Here is an 18,169-nt window from a genome sequence, read left to right as displayed (position 1 = left end):
GCCATAACTGAGTTCAGAGTGTGTTTTGGCAGCCTGATTGGTCATGAAAACAATGAGGCCTGTCCAAAGCAGGATCTCAGTCAAAGGTCGCAGTCTCAGTAAGAGTGATCAGCTATATAGCACTGAGGGAGAAGAAACTTCTATTCCCCGAGTGGTAGAATGAAGGGCCAATTAATTCAGGACCAAGTTCATCATTTTAGGGCCTCATTAGTGGGATTGTCAGACCTGACAAAGAACGTCAGTTTGCTCATTCCATGAGTGAATTTGAAGTATTTTCAGGAGGTGCCATTGGTAATACCATTCCTGCCCCTTGGGATGCCTACTGTAGTCAGTCCACATCTCAAAAACATGTTGAAGAACATGGAATGCTTTTGCATAGTAGACTAGAAGCTTTTTACTCAGTTTAATGTCTTTATCTTCAAATAATTTCATATCCTGTGCATGTTTTTTTTAAATCTCCTGTCCCCTTTCTGTTTTGTTGAGCGAGGGCAGGGATTGCTTGTGGGGTGGGTCAATGTACTGTTAGTTATCTGTGTGGGGGAGGGGTCAATATCCTGTCAGTTATTTGTGGGGGAGGGGTCAATATCCTGTCAGTTATTTGTGGGGGAGGGGTCAATATCCTGTTAGTTATTTGTGGGGGGGGGGAGGGGTTGTTTGGGGTGATGTTCTTGTTCCATTTAGTGTGGGGAGGCGGTTCATTCTTTCTCTCTGAACAACTTTCATGTTCTTTCTTTGTTTTGTGGCTCTCTGGAGAAGACAAATTTCAAAGTTGTATATGGATACATGTTTTGATAATAAATGGGCCTTCGAAATAACTTATCAGAGACTGCTAAAGACTGTACTGAAACACTGATGATGGTGAATTTCATCATCTGTCTATACTCAGAGGTGGCTCCAAAGACAAGGTGTCGTCATGCACTGATGTTCAGAACTATTCTCCTGTATGCTTCAGTGCCTGAATTGATGACTAAAGTTCAGCCTCCAAACGCTCACATTTGTAACTGCTGTCTGTCTGCACACTGCCGCTTGATGACCAAAGCTGGAGTGGCATTGACTCTGGAATTGAAGCAGAGATTGAATGGTCCCCCATTTGTCCTGTGGATTATCTCTATTCCAGTACAACATTGCACTGCATAAAGAAAAATTGGGAGAAGTCTTGGAGTGGCAATGCAACCATGCCCGACACCAGCTTGCGCAAACAATGGGTCTGAAATGGACCCTCTGGTTAAGGCTGTGTTTCAACAGGCGGAATGTGTAACAATCCTTCTCATTTGATGAGTCAAAGACCCTGTATTGTGGTTGACATTGCTGCGTTTATTTCTGAATTGGGCCATCTTGCACCCTCATCCATGGGCAGCAACAGTTAGGAAGTGAAACTGCACACTGGGGCTTTATCATACAAGGATGAAAGCAAGAGTCGAGACATTCTGTTCAAATTATGTAGAGGCCTGGTGAGACCACCTCTGGAATAGCATATTCACAACCCCTTCTGTAGCAACTGAAGCTTCACCAGATTGATTATAGGGGTGGCAGATCTGTCACAGACGGAAAGATTAAGGACACTGGACCTGTACTCTCTAGAGCTTAGAAGCAGTGATCACCTTGAAGTTTACAAAATTCATCTGGAGCTTGAATTCTAAAAGGGTGTGCAGTTGTAACTCGGGTGTCCACACCCAGGGAGTTACAGCCTCAAGATGATAGGTTGGCTACTCAGGATAGACAAGAGAAGAAATTTCTTCACCCCCTAGAATGGCAATACTCTGGAATTCTCTACATAAGAGGTTTACTCACTGAATATACATGAGCAAGTGAACAATAGATTTTCACATATTGGGGTATATGAAGTTTACAGTAGAATGTTGTGCATGGTAGCAGATCAGCCATGATCTCACTATATAGTGAGGGAGGCAAAAGGGCGAGTGGCCTGATTGTCTTCGCTGAATGCATGAAGTCAACTAACTTGACCAGATGAAACAACCATCAAGAAAGAGTAAAACAAAAATAGCAGTTGAAAGTTCTCAAACTAAATTAAGACAGTAAATCAAAGCAGTACACATCTGAAAATAGAGATCTTGTAAAAGGGGTGAGGAAGCATCTTGCTCCACCAATTTGTTTAGTGGGATATCATTTGCATTGTTGCCACTTATGAGGCAGAACTTCAAAAGTATTTAAGCTGATATGGTTAATCAGCAATTGCAGAAGATGGTCATTATTCTACAATAGCTAGATACGCACCCCAGAATTAATTACAGTTTAAATTAGCACATGAAACCCCTGATCCATATTGGCAGACATACAAGTCTGATCAACCCTGATTTAACTCTAATGACTAAGTTAGTATACAACATTTTTAAAAAATTGGACAGCAAATATACAGCTGCAGAAAGAGATGAGAACTCTGTATTTCTCACAATTAATAAAGCAGCAGCTTTGGTTTTCAGGTGTTCCATTCGGTTTGTATTTCTCTGGTAATTACAAGGGTGCCTCTTGTACGATAGCTCTGGCGACTATGTGTTCATTTGAGATTACTCTTTCACCCAGCCACATGTAAGGTTTGACACTCTGAAACCAACGTTAAAACTTTATTCAGGTTTTTTTTAAATATATAAATCTAAATCAGGTTCAACCGGAAAGAATAACATGACACAAAGGAATGCACAAACTGTGAGGTAAATAAAAATTGGATTTTATCAACAATCCAAACTGCTTTTCTATACCAACAGTTACTGGAAGCTACTAAGTTATTGCCGTTCAGCTCTCTTCAGGTTTAGTTTCCTAGAGATTTAAAGATAAATTTATACTCAGTTAATTTTGTTCATTTAAAACAATAAGAAAGAGAATTGAACATCTGTACGCTTCAGATGTAAACTGTATTGTCATAGAATGCTACAACAAACAGCAAACAAAAAGTGCAGGGCAGACGCAAGTCGATTTAGTCTACGTTAACCTAATTATGCTGACATGCACAAGAATGTTAATTGAGTATCTTTTTTTGAAAAAGAAGCATGTCAGGTTCAATCAAAAATATAATGATGTTTTAAAATTACAAACACACACCATCATTAGTGTTTGGAGCACTGCTGGCTAATGCAAGGCTCAGGCAAGAACCGTCTTCAGGGACTATCAGAATAACAGAATACAGTTCTGACTTGACTGAGGGATTCTGTTGTTCTACTGTGTTAATGTAATTGCTGGACAAAATGAACAGCATCAAATAGTTAATGGTTAATGATTACTAAAATCTTTCAAGGATTATTCTGGTACTACTTCTCCAAAACAATTAATTTCTAATATTTGAATTGCACAAGCAATAAGAATCCTTTTTGCTAACACATCTTCCTCAATTGCTAAAGTAAATTGAGTACTAATAATACTGAATTGAGGGAGAGGCAGAGATAGCTGTGATGCCAAGTTGGAGTTCTGTTGGTCACTTCAGACAAATGCAGGAACCTGTTCAACCGTAACATCAGACAGAAAATCTGCATGTACTTGCTCCACAGTACTGCAAAGAACAGGAAATCCAAGTTTAATATAGCAATCTACTGGTGCCTTTGAGCAGCACCAAGAGTGAACATATTACAGGAAAGAAATCAGCATAGATGTAAACGATTTATTGTAAGATGATTTTCTGGAAGAGATCAAGTGCAATAATTAGACACGGTCCACAGCTCTTTGCCAAATCAGTAACACACTATCACACTCCAAGGAATAAATGTTGTTGCAAAGTATCTATACACAAACAATTTATTTTGCTTCCTGTTTGACACAGAAGCAAGCATTAGAAAAACATTGGACTCTACAATGCAAAACAATTAAAGTAAAGCAACATAAACTCTATTTAGTGGTCCAAGTGAAATACATTTTAATTAATAATTCAGGGAAATTTACATTTGATAAAAAATTGTTTTTTGTGTGACTATTAAGGTATTATGGAAAAAGACAGTAAATCAAATACTATTTTTGAAGCCTGTCCACATTTCCTGCTTTATCTAAGAAAACTCTGGACCTATACTTTAAAACAAAATGAGAAACCATGAAAGATCTACAATAACCTTCCAATAACACAGAATTAATAGTTTATGAAACATCACCTTAATGAACCAAGATTGCAATCTACTTCCTACCAGAAGTTGTGAGATGAGCCATTAGCACCTTTAACTTGCCCATCAGCCAATCATTATGAATGCAATGCCTTAGCACCAGCAAGTTATTCACTACAGAATCCTGAAGCACCAAGAGGTCAATTCTAAACATGGTACCTTTGTTGGTGCTATCTAATCACCTTGTCTTTTCCCATTTCAGAACTTTGTAACTTTACTCTCCAACACCTTTTTTTTTAAAAAAGAAAAGTTACTATTGAAACCGACTTAAAAATGTTCCTAAAAGCTCATGTATGTTTTCTAAATAAAGCTCAAGGAAAAGAACGCCACAAATGCTTCATTAATATCTTCAGCAAGATCAGACAATTTTGGAAATGATAATTAGATATCTTAGATTTTGGCTGAGTTGCAATGCTCTTACTTGGAAAAGCACAGCGTTACAATTCAAAACCCCAACAGGAGACATCCAAGAAAAGCTTGTGCACACCATCTTTCAAATTTAGCTTTGCATCTAGATTGATATAGAAGATACACTGGTATTTTTCACCATAGATTGGCACAGATTTTTCAGTACCCTCGGCATCAGTTATCCTGTCATCAACATCACCAACAGATAAGGTACCACTTTGTTAATGTTGTTTGTGGCATTTGCTTTGTGCTAATAAACCACCACATTCCGGACAATTCTTTCATTAGTTGCAATTAAATTTAAACTTAATGATAGAGCTGACAGTCAGTAAAATCAAACCAAATCAGAACTACAGTGAGGCCTGAGTAAGGGTGAGGAAGCTGAGAGGGGAAGGAAACAGAAGCCTATTCTCATCTGAATTGAGGACGATTCAATTCCATTCCATTTGTATAAACTCTGATGTTTCTGATGAGGGAATTGCCGATTCATTCAGCTGGATAGTCAGATCAGTTGTTAAGTAGTGCCCTCCTACTGCTGTTTTATGCTCAGATTTTTGGTGCTTCTGGTACTTGAACCTGGAGTTCTCAATTGCTCTTCCTCCAATTTAAATGGTCAAGGACCAGCTATTCTCAGGAGTCTGTGGGTACTTACATACAGCATGACATTTTAGAGTAGAAAAGCAGCAATTTTTATTAATGACCCTTTGGCAGAGGCAGCAACAGTCTGATCAATCCAGGTCTTCCCCCCCCCCCCCCCCCCCCCCCCCCACATCTCAGTGCAAGACCTCAACATGTCACATGTAATGAAGTTTGTACAATTTGAAAAGAAATTCTGGTGTGCTGGATTCATAATACCACCAAATACCTAACCTGAAAATTCAATTCGTAGATTAAAAATGCATTCAGAACTCAATGGTATTTTGGAAATTTTCTCAGCTAATGCAATATACTCATAAGTACAATACAGCAAATTTCAACTTTATAATACCTCTACATTGATTTTTTTGGGGAAGAGGAAAAAATTGTTGGAAAAAATGTTACCCCTGAAAATTTCAGAATATTAAATCCAAGTGCAATTAAAATTGTTTTGAGTGTAGCGCTTTACTTCCAGTCACATCAATATCAGAGAATTTGGATTTCCTCCAGGTGTCACTTATTACCAAGCTTTTGAATGAAATATTCATCTGCAGTCTTTGTGGGTTTTGGGCTGAACACAGGAAATCGGGCGATCTGGGTAGGTACAGGGCTGGCATGGTGTTGTTGGGCCAAAAGGCATGGATCCATTCTTTATCACTCTATGATGCCAATTGTCCCTTTTGCGTTTAGCAAACCACTTAGGAAATGATAAGCTAACCAAGTTATGTTTTCTAACTTCAAAACTTTAAACTCAAAGGAAGACACGTGTGTCTGAAATGTGAGTCTAACATCGTGCTTACTTTAAGTGAGGTGCACACATATCATGTGGTAGCATGACGACATATGCAATTATACATATAACCCGTAATAAATTATTTAACACAGTGCTTAAGATGACATATGCAATTATACATATAACCCGTAATAAATTATTTAAACAGTGCTTAATCAATCTTTTTTATTTATATATATATATATATATACACACACACACACATATACACACACACACACACACACGATTACTTAAATATTAAATACACAACACTCCTCCCTGCTTAGCTATAAATGCCAACTCAATATAGAAGGCATCTCAACTCTATATGCAGTATATTACTATACCAACATCCACGGCACAGTAAATTCTAAACTGTCTCATTCAGGCCTAAAGATTTAATTACTGTGGAGGCTTTCTTACTCTTGTTGGATACCACCTTTCCTGAAAAGGGAGTTCACTGGAGTACTTGCTTATTAATCCTTCTATCGCTCCCTTTACATTCTGATCTCTCCTCTTGGTTTCTGCATCCAAAATATCATCTGATGAATCCTCTATTTTCATACCTCCACTGACTCATTTCTTTTTCACCTTCCATTCATCCAGCTTGGTTTGGTCTTTCCATCTACTTTTACGAGCAACTTTTAGTCTCTTCATTGAAGTTCATGCAATAACCTTAATGCAAGCAGAGTAAGATTCTGGTTCTTTGTACTCACAAAAGTTGAATGCTTACAACTTTCCTGAGGCTCCTTGAATTCTCTTCCAGCTTAAAACCAAAGCACATTTCACACGTAAATCCTTGGTGAAGTTGAACGTTGAACACATGTAAAGCTGTTGTAGTTGGACCTCTGCTTTAGTCACTTCCATGTTTCTTCTGAGCAGTGTGGTCTTTCCTTGGTCCAATACGCTTTCCATCCAGAGGCAAAGAGGCACCAACACCTGTTTGCCCTCTATTGGGCAATGGTTCATGGTGTTCTGCATGGAGACAGTTGTGGCATCATCTAGTACCTTTCTTAATTGGATTTCCTTTGACTCTGTTACAGGGAATGTGATATGCCAACAGCAGATGGACCTCTAATCAAGCTGTAGTTGTCTCAAACAATCACAGCCCCACAATGCCGGTCCTGCTGTTTTCACCACATTCAAGCTCAGTGTGGCTTGTTGGTTGCTTCATTCCCACAGGAATTATCTTTTCTCCAGTATAAGTTCTTAGCTGGATATCTGCAGGTTTCAGTTTAGTATCTTTGAAATGCCATTCAAATTCACTTTGTGGAATGACGAACAGTTGAGCCAGTGACCAGTTCCATTTTAATTAATTTCCCATTCACTTCCGGAGTAAGTCATGTTGCTTGTCTAATGTTAATTTTCACTCTGCAAATCTTTAGGCTACACAGTCCTGTTTCACTCCCATCATTATCAGATTTTTCATCAACAGCATGCAGATTACTGCTGCTTTTGAAACTCCAACTTGACTTTTTAGCTTTTTATCTTCCCTGTGCAGTCCATCTATTTTTGTCTGCCTGACATGCTCTTTGTATTTGTCCTACTTTGCATTTTCCGCAAGTTTTGCCCTTAAAAATCTGCATTAGTCTGGTGTATGTGAGCTCCTGTCACAATGGTTCAGCCGGGCTGGTTTCTGTTTAGATGTTTCATCTTTGTTCACTCACTTTCATTCCTGACTGTAACTCAATTGCAACTCTGTCTGCTCTTTCCATAGATACAATTTCATCTGCTCTTTTGAATCCAAATTGTGCCTCAGTTGGGATCCGCTTTTGAATGCTTTCTTTTAAGATTCCACTAAACAATTTCTCAGTGCATCATCAAGCCTATCATTGACCTGACAATGCTCAATCTCTTCAATTCAGCCATGTAGGCTGAAATGGACACCCCTTCTTTTTGACTCTAAAGCATTCTGCAATCAACAATGGTTTCAGCTCTAAATGATCCTGCATACTTTGACAATATCAGCAACACTCCTGCTGGTTTGGTTAGAACAGTCAAACTTCAAAACAAACTGTATACCTTTAAATACAATGCACTCAGCAAAATTGGTACTCATTTCTCATTGGCTATTTCATTTGCTTCAAAATACTGTCACTGAGCCAGTTAGCTCGTGAAATAAAACATGCCAATATTTCCAATGTAGCCAGCCATTTCTGCTCTTTTATTTAATAATTATCACCTGGTGCTCATTCTTTATGAACCAGTGAACTCTTCCGTTTTCTGACTTTTTTTTAAAACTCAATTATGTCTTCCCTTCCGAAGAACACACGTTGCACTGCTTGCTTTTAAAAATTTGACCATCTCTGCTCGTGCTGGGCTGCATTTTTACTCACCATTTCTCACCGTGCTTTTCGTTTGAACACCTCGCTGTGCTTCAACAGGTCGGTAACAATCTCGGGTTTGTGTAAAAAGTACCTCATTGCCACTGTTATATTTTGTAACTTCAAAATATTAAAACTAATTCAAAGGAAGACATGGGAGTCCGAACAGTCAGTCTAACCTTGTGCTTACTTTAAGCGAGGTGCATGCATCACCTGGTAGCATGACAATGAATGTAATTCACGTCTTTACATATATATATATATATATAAAACCCAAAATGAATTATTTAACCGAACAAGAATGAAAACTGCAAGATTATACAAATAGTAAATATACAACAAACCACATAACCAATGACAAGACAGTTTCCACTCTTTACTCCTGTAGTCGGGTGACTATTCTCTCAGTACAAGACTTCAAGCAGCTCTCAGGAAGCTGCATTTTTTATTGACAAGCAAGCTCTTCCGCTGCCTCACCCAGCTGAATCACTTTGCATGAAATGAAGAAACTTAGCAAAGCGCTTCTGCCAGCTATTAGCACTCAAAAGATGACATGGACATAAACCAGGAGCCACTGGGTAAAAATTACCATCCAAGCCTTTATGAAAGAAAGGAACAGATTTGTATCATTCTATACACAAGGGCATTTCTTTCAGTGGCGAACAGAGGAACAACAAATGAATACAATGCAAGAATGTTAGAACTAATTTTGCAGTTTCCTCCCAGTATTATAAATTGGTACAATCAAAAAAGCATTTTAAAATAGTCCAGGTTAATATCATGTGTTCCTGCTAGTAAGTATTCTGTGCTTAAAGAAGATGTACTTAAAAAGTCAGTGTGATGGATGTATTACAACTTCCTTTAGACTGGTTAAAATTAACTGCATTTTCCCTTGCGTAAATGGGCTTGATGGCTCAGCCAATGTCAACTTATTTATGTAATCGAATATTAGTCCAGATGCCTGAGGGAAGGAGTTAAATGAATGCAGGATGCTTCCCCTGAGAGAGAAGAATTTAATATAGAAGTCAAAAGTGAACTGGCAGCAATGAACTGGGAATCGAGCACTCCACTGGAGTGCTAGGACAAGCATTCATCACTGATGTGTAAACTGGTAGTTGTCATTCCATTTGTCTGGGCGCAGAGAAACAAAGCGCAGGTGATTAGAAGGCAGAAATATTTACAGGTCAATGATCAACACAACTTGATATGTACAGAGATAATGAAGAATGTGTAGTTGATAGCACTTGCTGCATCTATTTTGCTGAGAGTGGTGTGTATGGAAATCACAGAACAGTCAGTTACAGGAGAACTCCATCCCAAACCAGATTGGACAGATGTACTGATGTAGTAAAATGCAAACACAAATGTGAAACATTGTTGAATAAATAAAGGATTGCCTATTATGTGTAAAACTTCTTATGCTATCAATTCTGAATATTCTGCCAAAACAACAGATTTATTGCAAATCTTTGTTGTGCCTCTTTGACCGAGATTCTAATGAAACACTGGAATTTTCAACAGTTTGCACTGCAACACATTCAATTCTACCTTCATTAAAATTCAAGCATTTTGATGTTTTCTACACAAGCCTGACACTCACTAGAAAATGCTTATTAATTCACCTTTCCATTCTTCACCCTGTTCCATTATTCTAGCTTCACCACAATTAAACAGATTTCCAAACAAGATACAAATGAAGAGGAAAGATCTGTCCCTGCCCTGCAACAATTAAAATTATGTGCAAGAATACTTTTGTTTGCCTTGGTCATTTACCTCCCCCACCCACACCCCACCCGGAATGGATGTAGTGTGGCGACCCACTTCCTAGCGCACTCGAACTGGCTCACAAATAGCCAGCGCGCCGGCACAAAGGCCAGTCCCAAAAGGGCACCAGGTCTGCTTCACCAACAAAGGGAAAAGCTCGCACGGGACTGTGAATACGTGCCCCCTACAGCATCCGCGCGCGGGACAGGACTGTGAGTACGTGCCCCCTACAGCATCCGCACCCGGGGAGGGCGGGATCAGGGAGGCTTTAAAGCGAGGCCGCGAAGTTTGAATAAAATCTTCTTTAACTGCAGTTTACCGACTCCATGTCGTTATTTCAGTGCTGCGTATAGCACACCGCTACAATTGGTGACCCCGACGGTCCAAACGATATTTGGACCGGAGATGAACGACGCTGCATCTGTTCATGCGGTTTCGTTGAAACTGCCAAGCTTCTGGACGCTGCGACCTCACCTATGGTTCCAGCAAGCAGAAGCCCTGCTCATAAGGACTTTCGGACTCTCGCGGCACGAGGGGGCTGCCCGTTTACTGCACCTGGATGGTTTGGGGGACAGACCTCCATCGGCTTTAATGAATGAGATGTTGTCTCTGGCCGGAGGACACAAGCCCTGCCTCATGTTTGAGCAGGCATTCCTGGAGCAGCTGCCCGAGGACATACGCCTGCTGCTGTCCGATGCGGATTTCAGTGACCCCCGGAAGGTGGCAGCCCGGGTGGACTTGCGGCACCCGTACGGTGCAGCTACAGTTCGGCTCCAGCCGGTTCACGTGGGACTTCACACTGGCCGCCGTAGCCCAACCGCTTCTGGGTGCGAATTTTTTGCGGGCTCACAGCCTGCTGGTTGACTTGCCGAGGCAGAGACTGGTCCACGCCGAGACTTTTCAGACGTTCTCTCTGGGTGCAGCCCAGTTGCCAGCCCCTCACCTCGGCTCCATCACGCTGTCTGACGACGACTTCACCAGGGTCCTGGCGGATTTCCCATCGGTTCTGGCACCGCAGTTCGCGGCAGCCATGCCCCGACACGGCGTACAGCACCACATCCCGACCCAGGGACCACCCCTCCACACCCGTGCTCGAAGGCTTCCCTCGGACAAGCTCCGACTGGCGAAGGAGGAGTTCAAGAGGATGGAGGAATTGGGGATCATACAGCGATCCGACAGCCCATGGGCCTCCCCCCTGCACATGGTGCCCACAGCGACAAGGGGCTGGAGACCATGCGGCGACTACCGCAGACTGAACGAGGCTACAACACCGGACTGCTACCCTGTGCCGCACATACAGGATTTTGCAGCAAACCTGCACGGTGCACAGATCTTCTCCAAGGTAGACCTCGTCCGGGGATACCATCAAATCCCGATGCATCCGGACTATGTCCCCAAAACGGCACTCATCACCCCGTTTGGCCTTTTCGAGTTCCTCCGCATGCCGTTCGGCCTGAAGAATGCCTCACAGACGTTCCAGCGGCTAATGGACGCGGTGGGACACGACCCGGACTTTGCATTCATCTATTTGGACGACATCCTCATAGCAAGCAGCAGTCGTCAGGAGCATGTGTCCCACCTCCGTCAACTCTATGCCCGACTGAGTGAATACGGTCTAACAATCAACCCGGCCAAATGCCAGTTCGGGCTTGACACCATCGACTTCCTGGGCCACAGAATTACTAAAGACGGGGCAACCCCTCTGCCCGCTAAGTTAGACACGGTCCGCCATTTCCCCCAACCCACCACAATCAAAGGCCTTCAGGAATTCGTGGGTATGGTAACTTTCTACCACCGCTTCCTCCCTTCAGCTGCCCGAATCATGCGCCCCCTGTTCGCCCTGCTGTCGGGTCCAGGCAAGGACATTGCCTGGGACGAGGAGTCCGCCGCCGCTTTCATTCAAACGAAGGAAGCCTTGGCGAACGCCGCGATGCTAGTGCACTCCAGAATGGACATCCCTACCGCCCTCACAGTGGACACATCTAACATGGCAGTCGGTGGGGTACTGGAGCAACTCATCGAGGGTCGCTGGCAACCCCTGGCGTTTTTCAGCGAACACCTGCGACCACCCGAGCTCAAATACAGTGCCTTCAACCAGAAACTGTTGGCGCTATACCTGGCAATCCGGCATTTCAGGTACTTTTTAGAAGGTAGGTCCTTCACCGCGTTCACGGACCACAAACCGCTTACCTTTACATTCACGAAGGTGTCCGATCCCTGGTCGTCCCGCCAGCAGCGACATCTGTCCTACATCTCCGAATACACGACGGATGTCCGGCATGTCTCGGGAAAGGACAATATCATGGCGGATGCCCTCTCCCGCCCTAACATCCAAGCCCTGTCCCAGGGGGTAGACTATGAAGCACTGGCGGAGGCGCAGCAGGCAGACGAGGAGATCCCTAGTTACAGAACTGCAGTCTCCGGTTTGCAGCTCCAGGACCTCCCTGTAGGCCCAGGTGAGAGGACCCTACTCTGTGATGTCGCCACCGGCCAGCCCCGTCCCGTCGTCCCGACACCTTGGCGGTGACGCGTTTTCGACTCCATTCATAACTTAGCGCACTCCTCCATCAGGACAACCGTCCGGATGGTCTCCAGCAGGTTCGTTTGGCACGGACTCCGCAAGCAGGTCAGTGAATGGGCCAAAACGTGCATGCCCTGTCAGACGGCCAAGGTGCAGCGGCATATCAAAGCTCTGCCGCAGCAGTTCCACCCCACCCACCGGCGTTTCGACCACATTCATGTGGATATCGTGGGCCCCCTGCCAGTGTCGCACGGAGCGCGGCACCTCCTCGCTATCGTGGACCGGTTCACCAGATGGCCAGAGGCGATCCCGCTCACCGACACCACCTCCGAATCTTGCGCCCGGGCAATGATCACCACCTGGGTGTCCCGCTTTGGTGTACCGGCCCACATTACCTCTGACAGAGGCGCCCAGTTCACCTCCAGCCTGTGGTCAGCTATGGCCAGCCTTTTGGGGACACAGCTGCACCACACAACTGCCTACCACCCACAGTCGAACGGCCTGGTGGAACGTTTCCACCGTCACCTGAAGTCGGCTCTCATGGCCCGCCTGCGAGGAGCTAACTGGGCGGACGAGCTTCCCTGGGTCCTACTCGGCATCCGCACGGCGCCCAAAGGCGATCTGCACGCCTCGTCGGCCGAGTTGGTGTACGGCGCACCCCTGGTCGTCCCCGGGGAGTTCATACCAGCTCCAAGGGGGCACGAGGCAGAACCCGCAGCAGTCCTGGGCAGACTACGCGAGAGGCTCAGCGACCTGGCCCCCATACCCACTTCGCAGCATGGGCAGAACCCGACCTGCATACCCAAGACCTGCAGAACTGTACGTTTGTGTTTGTATGAAAGGGTGGGCATCAGCCACCGCTGCAACTGCCCAACGAGGGGCCGTTCACGGTGCTCAGGAACAACGGGTCCACGTTCGTGCTGGACGTTGGGGGGAGAGAGGAGGTTTTCACGGTGGACCGACTCAAACCGGCCCATGTGGACTTGGCGCAACCGGTCGAGTTTCTGGCACCGCAGCGCAGAGGCCGACCTCCCAGACAGGGTCCGGCCCAGACGGTGGACATTGGGGCGTGTATCGCCGGTTCTGGGTGGGGGTTATGTGGCGACCCACTTCCTAGCGCACTCGAACCAGCTCACAAATAGCCAGCGTGCCGGCACAAAGGCCAGTCCCAAAAGGGCGCCAGGTCTGCTTCACCAACAAAGGGAAAAGCCCACGCGGGACTGTGAATACGTGCCCCCTACAGCACCCGTGCGCGGGACAGGACTGTGAATACGTGCCCCCTACAGCATCCACGCCCGGGGAGGGCGGGATCAGGGAGGCTTTAAAGCGAGGCTGTGAAGTTCGAATAAAATCTTCTTTAATTGCAGTTTACCGACTCCGTGTCGTTATTTTAGCGCTGCGTGTAGCACACCGCTACAGTAGCACCATTTCCACAGGTACCTCCTGGGTAGCTTGCAAAGCTTGAACTCTTAAAAAGTATTTTGGCCTGATCTGCATTTCAGTTTCAATATATGTAAAATCTCAGTTCAATTACAATTTTGTTATGTTGGGAGTGTAAAGAATGTATACATTCTTTAAGAATTTTTGGATTCTGGTGTCAAATGAAACAAGAAATGTGTGATCCAAGACTGCTTTAAAAATACAGGATCACAACAGCAGAACTTAAGCCAAAAGAATAGGTCACAACAAAAACAATTTAACAGTGAGCTGCACTGAACACAAAAACAACTTTTGAAATTAATTCCATTTGTTTCCGAGTTTTGTTCAATGCTGAATTACGTAACAGAAAGAACTGAAACTGCAGTGGACCAAGAGGATAGTAAAACACTTTGAAAGGATAAAGGAAGGGGTAAACAAAAGCAGATAAAATTAGTGTTGAGAAATATTAACTGCCAAATGTCAGGGAAAAAGAGTGAGGAGAGGTAATATAAACTCAAGACATAAATATGAAAAGGATGCAGATACAGAGGAAATCCAAGGAGCAAACATGCATAAATCATTGCGACAAGCAATACTAATTGAAAGTTAAAATAATAGGCAGAGGTGAAGTAATAAAAGGAAGTTAATGGTAAACATTTATAACACACTAGGTGCCGTGTAGAAATCAGCGTGTAGTTCTAGGCAGTGAGATTTGCTAGAATTGGACAAGCTGAGGTTATTCTTCATGGAGCAGAACAGAATGAAAGAGGTCATTAAAATCATGAAGAGAACAGGCAGAAGTGTCCAGAATCAAAATAACAAGTGAACCAAATGCTATGGAAGGACTTCTCTCTAATTTTAATTGAAACAAGTGGTTAGGTCCAGAATGCATAGCCAGGGCTATTAATGGAAGTAGATTCGTTCGATCAATAGACACAGAATGCTGGGTCAAGCAACATCTTAGGAGTGAAATGGACAGTTGACGTTTCAGGGCAAGACCTTTAGTCAGGCCTGAAGAGGGCAGAATTCAAAATGAAAGGGTGGAGGGAGAGGGAGGAACACAAGTAGGCAGGTGAAAGGGTGGGAGTGGAAATGATGGGAGAAGCTGGGAGATGATTAAGTGGAAGTGTCAAGGGTTGATAGGGGAAGTCAGTTAAAAAAAAGCTGGGGAACTAGAGGAAGGAAAAGGTGTGGGTGATGAGGAGGGAGGGGTAAAAGAGGTAAAGGGGCCAGAGGGATAAGATAAGATAAAGAGCAGGGAAGGGGGAAACAGAGTGAGCGGTTACTGGAATTTAAGAGAAATCAGTGATGAGTCTGGCCTCATTGGGGCAGCAGAGGAGGCTGTAGAGAACATGTCCATGTGGGAATGAGAAGCAGAATTCAAATGGGTGCCAACCAGGAGGTCCTGGCTGTTACAGCAGGAAAAGCAAAGATGTTTGACATTTCAGTCATGGCGATCAAAGGGAACTGTGTAAGTAAAGAAATCTATGGAAGTATGACAAATAACAAAGGAGATTGCTGTCATACAGTGCTTGCACAGACTTGAGGAGCTGAATGATGTTCCCAAGCTGAAAACTTCACATTTGAATATTAGTTTTTTTTCAATTCCAGATAAAGTTTGAACCTCACTTGCCAGCTTAGGTTATATCCCGATGGATAGAGTTCTGCAGGAATAGCAAAGGCTTTAACATCACTACCCCTCCATATAAACAGATAAAGATTAAACATATAATCTGACTTCATGAGACCTTTATATAAATCTGAACACTTTCCAGCAGATCTATAATTAGAAATACTGACCATCTTATCCTTTTCACAAGACCACAGGCCCTGGTCAGACCACATCTGGAGTTCAAACCATCACATCTTGGAAAGATATTACTGGTCTTGGGAGGAGAGGAACATCAGTTCAAAGCTCCACGGACTGGTGTCTCTGACACTGTGAGGCACTAAGTCTAGTAACTACACTAATGTGCCACCCTATAATTCTTAGGATATTTGCCATAATTTTAAAATTAGAACCAGATACAAAAAAATAAAAATGTATATTAAATCTAAAATTCATAAAAATATCAATGTACAAGAATACAAAGAGCATGAAGTAAAGTCAAGGAAAATGACAGTGTATTGAATTAAGTGGCACACACATGACGTGCTTCTGTTCTAAGCACTGAAATTATATCTTTACATTCCAAGTGCTGAGATTAGTTAACTCACCACAAATTTGGCGTCAAACCCAAGACTTTTCTTCTCCATATGCTTCAATATTGCACCATATGGGCTATTTAGAGAGAGCCCCAACACCTATTCATTCTCTCCATTGGTGAGGTGATGGGATGCTAACGAGGTATTCAAATGCACAAAATCCATCTGAGTCACTCTGTCTCAAAACACAGAGCCACACAACTGCGAGTATTAATGCTCACCGATTCTCTGCTCATTAATTAGGCAAGACTCATTAGTCTAGCATTCTGTCAACAGTATTAAGCCTTATTCGTCCAAAGTTGAGCGATGAATCGTAACAACGTTCACGAAGAAAACATGTTAAAAGGAATTATCTTAACTTTGATAGAAATATTTGAAGAGTTGTACTGAATTTCCCGACAACTGCTATATACACACACACACCTTTCAAATAGTAAAAAAATGCAGGCCCGATAAACTTAAGAGTTTCAGTTTAAAACGTATTTTACAAGAAATTATTTTATTTCAAAATTAGAACATAGGGAAGGATGTACCCGAAACAAAGAATGTCACGGTCCTTCTGATCTTTTACGAAAGTTTCAAACTGCACTTCTTAAAAAAAAACTCAGTTTAAAAAAAACATTTAAAAATAAACAGCATGTCGGCGAGATCATTCCTACACCACCCAAGACTGTAATATAGATCTAATTGGAATAATGTGTCCTGATGTACTGCCACGTTCTTCAGAGTAGGAATTTCCTCTCGGCACGCACCATGCAGACCGCTGTCACTGCATTACTGTCCCTGGCTCCGGTCCGTCCACTCCACCACTTTCAAACACACTTCAGACTTAACACCGACTCTTTTTTTCTCCATCCCGCACATTCACAATCATTCAAAACAAAGTGCTGGTAAAACTTGATAGGGCATTCCAAGCAGCGCAGAGAGAGAGAGAGAGAGAAAACAGCTCTTTAGAAAAATAAACCGCACGAACGAATAGGAACTGTTTTCCACCTCTTAAAAACACCGCTCTCTGTCCTTGTAGTAAGAAATAAACACCGATATGATTTCAGCCCGACGGTTCTGTGAAAACAGAGCATCGCATCTTAAAATACCGGAGGAGCAGGGAAGAGCTCCCATCCCCCACAGCCGCTGCCCCTTCGCCAGGTAACGGCTCGGTTTCCGCGGCTCCCTCCCTGGGCACACACACACCTCGCGTCACTTTCAAGCAGTTACTCTGCCGAAGGTAAACAACGTGCTGCAGTCCGGGGAGGGGGTCGAGTGCACAGTAACCTTCTCGGAGACACCCCTCCCCAAACAAAGCGGCTCCGCCTGAAACTCGCGAAGACTGTTTGTCGTAATTAGGCATTGATGACCAGGCTGGCTGGCAAACGACGGAATCTCCGAAAGTTTGAAGGATTGAAAAAAACAATGCACAACGTCCTGAGGAGCATGGAGACTGGCAGCCGCCTGGAAAGGAACAGTGGAGTGGCAACAAAGGGAGCTTTTGAAAGCAACAAAGTCAGGGCGCTGCGGTAACAAATCTGGTGTCAAACTTACCAGCTGCCGAAAGAAACTTGCAGACTTTCACCAAGGGACAGATATGAGAGGCACCTTTTCCCTTTCTTTCCTTTCACGTAAGGATGGAATACATGCCTCACTCAGTCGTACAGTAGGTGTCCCAATGTGTACGCCCAGCCATTCACTACCGGCCTGATTTTTTACCCCATACTCGCCAAAACTTCCCCCGACAATGAGTCCACGGTAGCCCCGGCACGCGAGCGCATGTCCACATGCTCATTGGTAGCTCTGAACTGTCCATCATCCGAACTTGCTCTCCCATTTGTTTGAATTGCCCTCATTCCCGCCCTCCCTACGTATAACGTCATGCACTGAGAACTACAGCTGAGTTTTCTTGCATATGAAGTGTTGCGGATTCTTGGGTGTTACTGTATTTCAAATCAATGGCGATTCATTGTACCGTGGGAAGATGGACTGAACCCAAGTTATTAGGTGCCTTTACCAGCGTTTTCTCACC

The 18,169-nt window shown here is 43.7% G+C and overlaps 1 protein-coding gene across 3 annotated transcripts in view; it reads right to left on the bottom strand.

Moving 5' to 3' along the window:
* The window catches only part of LOC140730534 (rho guanine nucleotide exchange factor TIAM2-like), a 252,268-nt gene extending 234,349 nt beyond the window's left edge, over positions 1-17,919 (bottom strand). For all 3 annotated transcript variants that reach the window (XM_073051118.1, XM_073051115.1, XM_073051117.1), the window contains exon 1: positions 17,692-17,919. The gene's annotated coding sequence lies outside the window, so the exon portion shown is untranslated. The remainder of the gene's footprint in view (positions 1-17,691) is intronic.
* Between the last annotated feature and the right edge of the window lie 250 nt (positions 17,920-18,169).

The sequence above is a fragment of the Hemitrygon akajei genome, chromosome 7 (assembly GCF_048418815.1).
Source record: "Hemitrygon akajei chromosome 7, sHemAka1.3, whole genome shotgun sequence".
Classification (NCBI taxonomy): Eukaryota; Metazoa; Chordata; class Chondrichthyes; order Myliobatiformes; family Dasyatidae; genus Hemitrygon; species Hemitrygon akajei.
This window is presented reverse-complemented; position numbering and strand designations above follow the sequence as displayed.